We start from the raw sequence: 9,301 nt of genomic DNA, 5'->3' as shown, positions 1-9,301 counted from the left end.
CCAGCATCTCTACGATCGTCTCCATGGGAGAATAGCAGCCTGCATTGCTGCGAAAGGTGGATATACACTGTACTAGTGCCGACATTGTGCATGCTCTGTTGCCTGTGTCTATGTGCCTGTGGTTCTGTCAGTGTGATCATGTGATGTATCTGACCCCAGGAATGTGTCAATAAAGTTTCCCCTTCCTGGGACAATGAATTCACGGTGTTCTTATTTCAATTTCCAGGAGTGTAAAATGGTGCAAGCTGTTCGAGATTCGGAAAAAGGTAGGGGTAAGCTATAGGGAGAGACGGGTCATATCCAATATGTACAACAACCAAGAGGGAATAATAAGAGTGGACGATCAAGAACGAAGTGCTCGTATTAAGAAGGGTGTAAGACAAGGCTGTAGCCTTTCGCCCCTACTCTTCAATCTGTACATCGGGGAAGCAATGATGGAACTAAAAGAAAGGTTCTGGTCTGGAATTAAAATGCAAGGTGAAAGGATATCAATGATACGATTCGCTGATGACATTGCTATCCTGAGTGAAAGTGAAGATGAATTAAATGATCTGTTGAACGGAATGAACAGTCTAATGAGTACACAATATGGTTTGAGAGTAAATCGGAGAAAGACGAAGGTAATGATAAGTAGTAGAAATGAGAACAGCGAGAAACTTAACATCAGGATTGATGGTCACGAAGTCAATGAAGTTAAGGAATTCTGCTACCTAGGCAGTAAAATAACCAATGACGGACGGAGCAAGGAGGACATCAAAAGCAGACTCGCTATGGCAAAAAAGGGATTTCTGGCCAAGAGAAGTCTACTAATATCAAATACCGGCCTTAATTTGAGGAAGAAATTTCTGAGGATGTACGTCTAGAGTACAGCATTGTACGGTAGTGAAACATGGACTGTGGGAAAACCGAAACAAGAGAATCGAAGCATTTGAGATGTGGTGCTATAGACGAATGTTGAAAATTAGGTGGACTGATAAGGTAAGGAATGAGGAGGTTCTACGCAGAATCGGAGAGGAAAGGAATATGTGGAAAACACTGATAAGGAGAAGGGACAGGATGATAGGACATCTGCTAAGACATGAGGGAATGACTTCCATGGTACTAGAGGGAGTTGTAGAGGGCAAAAACTGTAGAGGAAGACAGAGATTGGAAAACGTCAAGCAAATAATTGAGGACGTAGGTTGCAAGTGCTACTCTGAGATGAAGAGGTTAGCACAGGAAAGGAATTCGTGGCGGGCCACATCAAACCAGTCAGTAGACTGATAATCAAAAAAAAAAAAAAAAAAAAAAATCACTCCGTCCTGCATCATTTCCCGAATAGTTTCCCGTAGTGCTTTCATACGAGGCGAGAATGACCTATATGGTGGACACCTTAGGGGAACCTCTGTGCTCTGGCAAAGACAGCAGTCGTTTCATTGTAAACTTTTTTTTGGCATATTGTTTTAAATCAATTATTTCGTGCTGTATAAAAGTTCGTGTATAAAAAATTATGCTTAGAACTGTCGTATTACGCCTACCTCGTCACTCCCAGTCCTTCCACTTAATGCCCTGTAACACAATGGTAACAGAGCGTGGTTTAGATCCACGGACCTCTAGGTTATGCGCCCAGCACGCTTCCACTGATGCATTTACGTCTTCCTTAAAGGCTCTCCATGGTCCTGGCAATACAAAAAAGGTGTTACCTGTGTCGACTACAGTTCTTGCAGTTCATTGTGGTCTTCATCCTGTGACACACCAGCAAGCCGCAGCTAGTTTACTCTGTTCTGTGGTAAACCTTCCACCAAAGGTTCCAGTTTATCTGACAGGGCTGGAAAAGCCTCATATGTTGGAAGGCATATGGAATCTATAAATCCAACTTGCATTAGTGGCAACTGGCCTTCCTTTTCTAGGCTCATTAGAGCAGTAGGTGTGATATTCAGTTCCTGACGTTCCATATCACTCTGTTCAAAGAATTCACTTGATACCAAATCTGCCACCCTCTTCTCTACCTCCCATGGCTCTTTGATGGCTGCAAGATCCTCTCAGTAGTTCTCGGTGATCGTCACGCATCCCGCTATAGGTTCCAGACTGAACCAAACTGAAAAAAGTGCCTCGCTTCCTAAAATACACTGCCAGATCTAAAGACAGTATAGCAGCCTCTAAAAGTTTAAACTCCGGTAGACATTGGCAAGTATTTGGTTACCTGGGCTGTTGAGTATCATGATGCACTTGTCAAAATGGTGATACTCCATGGTCACTGTAGAACAGAGTTGGATAAGACGTGACGACGCTTTTATCTGAAATGTGTTATTAGTCATTTGGTGATCAAGATCATGGCAAAGGCGTGCGATTATCAAAGAGAGACACGCTATTTCCCCAAATATTTTCTTCCACTATGTAGCTGTAATAATGGAAAACATTATCTGTGCGACATTGAATGCATGCCTCCAGTTGTGGTACGTGTCACTGCGATAGTTCTTCTTGACACTCAGTAACCACCTGCATAGCACTTCATAGTCAACGTGAAATATCTCAATGAAATCCTAATCTAGGAACATTCTAATACAAGCCTGCAGTGTATCATCATCATACATGCTGATATCATCGAACTTGAAATCATGTAGCTGGAAACGTTGTGCAGATGGTACCCACAAGCTCTTCAGTCTCTGTGCATCCTCAAGTGAAGCAGAAGCATGGTAACTCAGAACTTCTAGTGTTATGCTTTGTTTAGCCATAGCTATGACAGTCTTCTCATAGATGTGGGTATTATGTATACCCATTCCACAAAAAATTGCAAATGCCACCACAAAATTTTCATCGTTTTTGGTAAATGAGAGGTCATTGAATTTATTGATGAGCTATATAACTTCAATAAATTGACCCGAAGAATTTTTAGTTGCCATACACTGAATTCTTTTATGTTTGAAATTTGTGCCTTCATCAACATGTCATCCTCATAAGCATTTGCAATATTGACAGTATCACCTGTAGTAGCAACATAACCCGTAACGCCAATGTGTATAGGAAATGTGGTTTCAAATGGACTTGTTCTTGAATCATTATATTCTCCATTTAAGTAATTTGCTTCAAAATCAAATAGTCTTGAAAAACTTCCTTTTGATGCTCTCTGAACGAGCACCACCTTAACTCTTTGACACTGTATGAGGGACTACGTGTGGGTGAGAATACGAAACATCCTATGTTCAATGGTGCTCTGATCTTCGAAGATAATTCGTGCCAGGTCTAATAATACCTGGTTTCTCTTGACTTCCAGCTGACTTTTGTCTTAAAGCTGAGCATTCCGCAGGCCAATTCCATAGAACTGAAGGTAACTTGCAAAAGCTGTTTCATTACTGGCTGTAAAACAGGTATCTGTCTGCTTGTTTATAACCTGTGCTACTCCTATAACATCGCCAGTGAAGTCCTCAATCGGCATGCAGAACAATGTCCTCGTCTTGTAGCCCATCAGTAGAGCAATGTCGCGGTTGAAGTGATCATCCATGTAGGCGTCGGGGATGTTGCCGAGCTCGCCGCTCTCGGCGACGAAGCCCACGATGCCGGCACCCCAGGGGATGCGGATCTCGCCTTTCTTCTCCATCTCCTGCAGCGTGGAGTGCGAGCACACGTCGAACAGCTTGGAGGCGGGTTAGCACTCGCTGGCGCAGCCCTGCACCAGGAACAGCGAGCCACGGTGCGCGTGCAGCAGCATGGTCACATTATGCAGGATCTTGAGGCACAACGATCGCACGTCCAGCTCGTTGCAGATGTCCTTCACGAGTTCGAGGTGTCTGAGCTCGTGGCGCGAGCGGCGCTGGGAGCGGCTGCAGGTGCTGCCGATGCAGCCGCCGGAGACGTCGGCGGTGATGCCACTGCCTTCCGCAGACAGAGAGGTGGGCGTGCCGTCGATGGTGTTGACGAGGGGCTTGAGCAGGCCGCCGCGTTCGAACTCGTGCGCCGAGACCTTGCGCACGGGCCTGGTGGAGCCCGAGCCGGCGAGCGACGTCGCCCCGTGCGACGGCGACGTCAGCGACTCGGCGCTGCTCGGCGTGGGAGTCCGGTGCGCCTCGAGCCACGCGTCCACCACCTGCCGCATCGCCTTCCGCAGGAAGCTGCCGTGCGCCAAGTCCGGGTGCTCGTCGGGCCAGGACTCGATATGAGCGCACTCGCTGTCGTAGTACTGCTGCTTGGCCGCCTCGGGGTGCCCAGCTCTATTCTACATCGACCATTGAGCGTCACCACTTTGAGCACTGCCTCACGATCCTCAACAGCCCGGGTAACCAAATTCTTGCCAATGTCTCACCGGCTCTGGGCGCCGAGTCCACCGTCATCCTCGCCTCCTCTGCCGCCGTTCGCAGGTGCAGGCTTTTGTAGGAATGTCTGTTGCATCCGTTCGTGGGGCACATGCTGTGCTTCTGCCCCATGTGCCTGATGGAGAGCGAGGCGGTCGTCGCGGCCACTATGCTGACCAGCCCCGTGCTGCAAGTGCGCATGCGCGACGAGCGGGCAGGCGCATGTTGGTGCTGGTGCTGGTGGCGACGTTGCCGCAACGTTCGGGACGCCGCCACCCGCACCCCGTCGCCCGCCCGGTAGCGCACCACCACCGCCGCCGCGCCCTCGCCCGCGCTCAGCGCCACTGCGGCAGCCCGCGAGGCACTCGCCAGCGCCGTTACTATCAGGCTCACTGGCTGACCCTCCCGCTCCACCGCAGCGCCCTCCAGTGGTCAGCCACTGCACTCCGCCCGACACTGGGACAGTCCCCTCACACAGGACTGGTGCCAGCAACATAGAGGTCGGACGAGTGTCGAGCGGAGGACCACCACAGTGAATCGATCATCGTCGGTGGCTTCGGTAGTGGCTTGTGAAGCGTGCAGAACCCAGTAATATCGAAGCTGCCGAGCTCTTTCACACTCCGCGTTTCGACGATCAATGTCTCGAAAGCAAGCTTCATCTGTTTCATACATGGGCTGCACACCTGGGCTGAATCCGTCTGCTTAATCTATGAGGATTGTTCAATAAACAATACCCCACTTTAAAAAAAAGCCATTAATCTACATAGATAAACTTCTTTGTTGGTGCTTCATATTTGATGTTTATTCTGTTCACCAGTGAAGTACGGTACAGTTCTGGAAGATGGCGGAGCCATAGTACAGCGAAAAATGGCGGTACATGCGACTCACGTTAGAAGCAGCGTGCAGTTGCTGAATTCTTGTGTGCAGAATATGAAACGGTGGTGAACATCCATAAACCTTTTTTTGCACTTCAAGGCGACGCTGGATAAAAGTACAGTTGGGTGGTGGGTAAAGAAAGTTACAGCCTCAGAAAATGTAGAAACAGAGCTCCATGATCAGCCACGTTCGGACGTCCTGTCACAGCCACTGCTCCAGACATGCTGAATCGTGCGGATGCCATTATTCGTATCGACCAGCGCATCACAACTATACAATTGGCTCTACAGTTGTCGGTCAGCATTGACAGTGCGTCTGCTTGTTTGTTTGGTTGGTTGGTTTTAGGGCGCGGAAAACAACTGGGGTCATACGCGCCTGCAGTGCGTCTGCAATGATCGAGACTCTTGGATATTCAAAGAGGTGCTCACAGTGGGTTCCACGAATGCTCACAGCGTATCACAAGATTCAAAGAAAGGCTATTTCATCTGAATAGTTGCAGCGTTTTGAGACCGACGGAGAGGCCTTTCTGTCACGAATTGTTACAGGGGACGAAATCGAGGTTGTCCACTCTGCACAGGAAACAAAAAGGAAGTCCATGGAGTGGCGTCATCCTCATTCGACACAAAAGAAGAAATTCAAGACAACCCCCTCTGCCAGAAAAGTCATGGTTACAGTCTTCTGCGTTTGTGATGGCGTCATTCTCGTGCGTGTGATGCCAATGGGGTCAACCATCAATTGGAAAAGCCGTGTGGCTAGAACCTCCCGTCGGGTAGACCGTTCGCCTGGTGCAAGTCTTTCAATTTGACGCCACCTCGGTGACTTGCGTGTCGATGGGGATGAAATTACGATAGTAAGGACAACACAACACCCAGTCCCTGAGCGGAGAAAATCCCGGGAACCGAATCCGGGCCGTTAGGTATAACATTCCGTTGCGCTAACCACTCAGCTACCAGGGGCGGACAATCATCAATTGAGAGGCATACGTGAAGACTCTGAGTAAAATCAGGAACCGTTTCCAACGTGTTCGATCGGACAAGAATCCAGCAGAAATCTTGTTCCAACATTATAATGCACGCCCACACACAAGTGTGAGAACCCGGGGACACACCGCCAAATTGGGTTGGACATCATTGCCTCATCCACCCTACAGTTCAGACCCGGCACCCCCGGACTTGCATCTCTTTGGGCCGCTTAAAGATTCTCTATGGGGAACACACTTTGGAGATGACGAGAATGCCACTCATGCAGGGAAAACTTGGCTTCGCTTACAGGACAAGAGCTTTCGCCAGCAGGGAATACAGACTCATCCACAACGCTGGCGTTCGGTCATAGAACGTGATGCAGACTACGTAGTAAAATAGGAGGTGGACAAGATATGTTAATGTATATTGTCACCAAATTCTTTCTCTTAACCATAAATACGTTCTGAGAAAAAAATGTGGGATATTACTTATTGAATGACCCTCGTATAAGCAAACAATCTATAATGAAGAATATGTTATTGAGGCAGCACTCCTTTCTTCGTGCTCGCCACAGTACTGATGGAACACGCCATTCTGAAGTCAGAAGTGACCATCCTGCAACACTGTTGTCACTATAGTGGGTAACATAGAGATGACTCCATTACACCGTGCAATATACGATAAAAAGAGTGGACAGCGAACCAGCAGAAGCGGATACGTTTATTCTTACAATGGCTGAGTACCCAGCAATCCTCAGATCAACCTCCCCCCCCCCCCCCCCCCCGCCGATCTGTCCTTCTCCCCCTCTCCACTGTACCTTTCCACCCGTCACGCCATCCACCTCCTCCACCTCTCACGCTGGCCATTTCTGCCTGCCCATCTCCTCTCCTCCCTCCTGCCCCATTCTCTGTCCATCTGCTCCTGCTCCCCCTTCTGTCCGACTCCTCCTGCCCCTCACCCCATTATTCTACTCTTGCCCCTCTCCCTGTCCATATCTTGCCCCTATCTTTCCTCCCCCTAGCTCTCTGTCGGTTTCCACCTCCCGCCCTATCTGTCCCCTTCTCACTATTCTCTGTGTTCTTCTCACGCCCCCTCCCACTTCTCTCTCTACGTCATCACCCCCACCTCAGGAGGAGGTTGCTGGTTCTTACCCCCACAGTAGTTCTTGGCAGATAGTAATGTGTGTACCATGTTTGGCTGAAATCGATACAGTGGTTCACGAGAAGACGTATAACATACGACATAAATACTTCCTCTTGTATAGTATGTATGGATTAAATGTCAGAAGACATCAGACCAGGATTCATTCGTTAAAAGAGAGGCCTTTTCCCAGTGGGATGCGGTATTTTAAGTAACGGCAGTGTGGACTCTCCGCCGCAGCGTGTAAAGGAGAAACCACTTGCGGCAGATCCCCTCTCCTTTCCCTCTAGTGGCGGGGTCTGCCGTGGATGCCCTCAGAACGGCCGTCCACGCGGCTTTAATAGCGCGCTGTGCAACTCCCTCCCACCCCAGCTCCAGTCCAAATATAAACACGGCCGCAATCTGCCCGCTTCACATTTCTCCCCGGCCGGCAATTTGTTTCCGGAACGATGTTATCGCGACCCAACCCCTGGACCACGCGATGGCTTTTTTGGCTGCCACAAAAAATCGTGACGTACGGCGAGAGCTACTTGGCCCGTTCCCTTATCGACCACTCTCATTCATTCATTCATTTATTTACTAACATTCGAACGGAGATATCCGTTTAGATACCCAACCTGTGAACAGAAATCTACCAAAGCGGATACTGAAAGGACAGTTCAATATAGATCGAATCTCACAATGAACGCGCCACTAGCGAAAACTGTTAACCGTAAAATAATGTACACGAAAACATTCACACTAAACGCTGCTAATTGCTCTACAATATCCCCTGTTTCCCATAAGTCTCAGGTGCGACTATTACAAGTGAGCTGCCTTCCATTCCGACACTTCCTGTGTACGTGCCAAACGTTAATGTGAGTCTTGCCGACTTCCGACTTGTAACCTACTTCTTTCCTCGACCCTCCCTTTCCTGTCCACAATAGTTCCAGTGGTGTTCACCGCTGAAGTGACACAATATAAATTCAAGGCACTGAAATAGGATTTGAACGGCTCCTGACAGTGGAACCAACACCGCCGGAAACAAACTCGTATATCGAATTGAGCCGAAGGACAGCTGGTGAGTGAAAATCAAGACGAAAAATACAAACAACCACATAAATAAATCTGTTTCTTGTTGTTTGTCACTGAACTGATGGTGAGTTAAGTAATCGTCTGGATTAGTTGCACGCATATGTAAAAGAACAGTTGAATATATTTCCTGATTCGTGCGTAGCCTTCATGTTTCTTAATTTTTTTCCAAGTGCAAAAGTCTTTGTGTAGAAGTTATCAATTATGGACACTCTAACCACTTTTTTTTCTTCACCACCTAGGATAAATGTGGCTCTTAGAAGGAACCCTCGGTGCGAGGTCGCAAGTACAGTCTTCTGTATAGCTCATTTGAAAATGTTAACAGTTATGACGGGAAAAATATTAGCTGATAATGTCTCACCATGTGCGTCAGGGGGCGACAGAAAATGAGTGTCCATGAGTTGCAGAAATCAGCCTCCTAGTGGACGTACCTATTGCCCTTCACAAAGTGGATATCGTCGGCATTCAATAAATCTTCATAACAAACCATTAACTTGCACCGTGAACGCCGAATGAAGAAAGACGCGCCACAGTGATCGCAAATGTTCGCACCAACAAGATAGAAGGCGAACTCCTTGCAACTTACAACAGCGCATGACGCTCACCCAGGTATCCACTCTTAAAGAATGCATGTAGAGAATCATATTGCTTTAACAGGGTGATGAGAAGTGATGGAATGTGATGGCATGCAACCCGTTAAGAAACAGTGTGTCGTGGAACTTATCGTGAAACTGGCTATCCTTTAACATATATCTGCAGATGTGCGATAATATACCGTTCACTCATCAAAAAAGTTTTGCATCTCGCCGGTTCCCGGAACTCCTGAAGATAGACGTTGACTGTGGATATTGTATCACAGACACAGTCCGTTTGACTGTTCGGAGATGTCACTAAACCCGCCAAAATACGTAAAGAACCATGCACGAGCAGCGCTTATTAGACGGTGGGGATCCGACAGCCGATCAGTTCCAGTCATTCCACCAG

The 9,301-nt window shown here is 48.0% G+C and overlaps 1 pseudogene; it reads right to left on the bottom strand.

Moving 5' to 3' along the window:
- Positions 1–1,691: 1,691 nt before the first annotated feature.
- LOC124594671 lies at positions 1,692–4,400 on the bottom strand (annotated as a pseudogene).
- Positions 4,401–9,301: the final 4,901 nt, after the last annotated feature.

The sequence above is a fragment of the Schistocerca americana genome, chromosome 2, assembly GCF_021461395.2.
Source record: "Schistocerca americana isolate TAMUIC-IGC-003095 chromosome 2, iqSchAmer2.1, whole genome shotgun sequence".
Classification (NCBI taxonomy): domain Eukaryota; kingdom Metazoa; phylum Arthropoda; class Insecta; order Orthoptera; family Acrididae; genus Schistocerca; species Schistocerca americana.
This window is presented reverse-complemented; position numbering and strand designations above follow the sequence as displayed.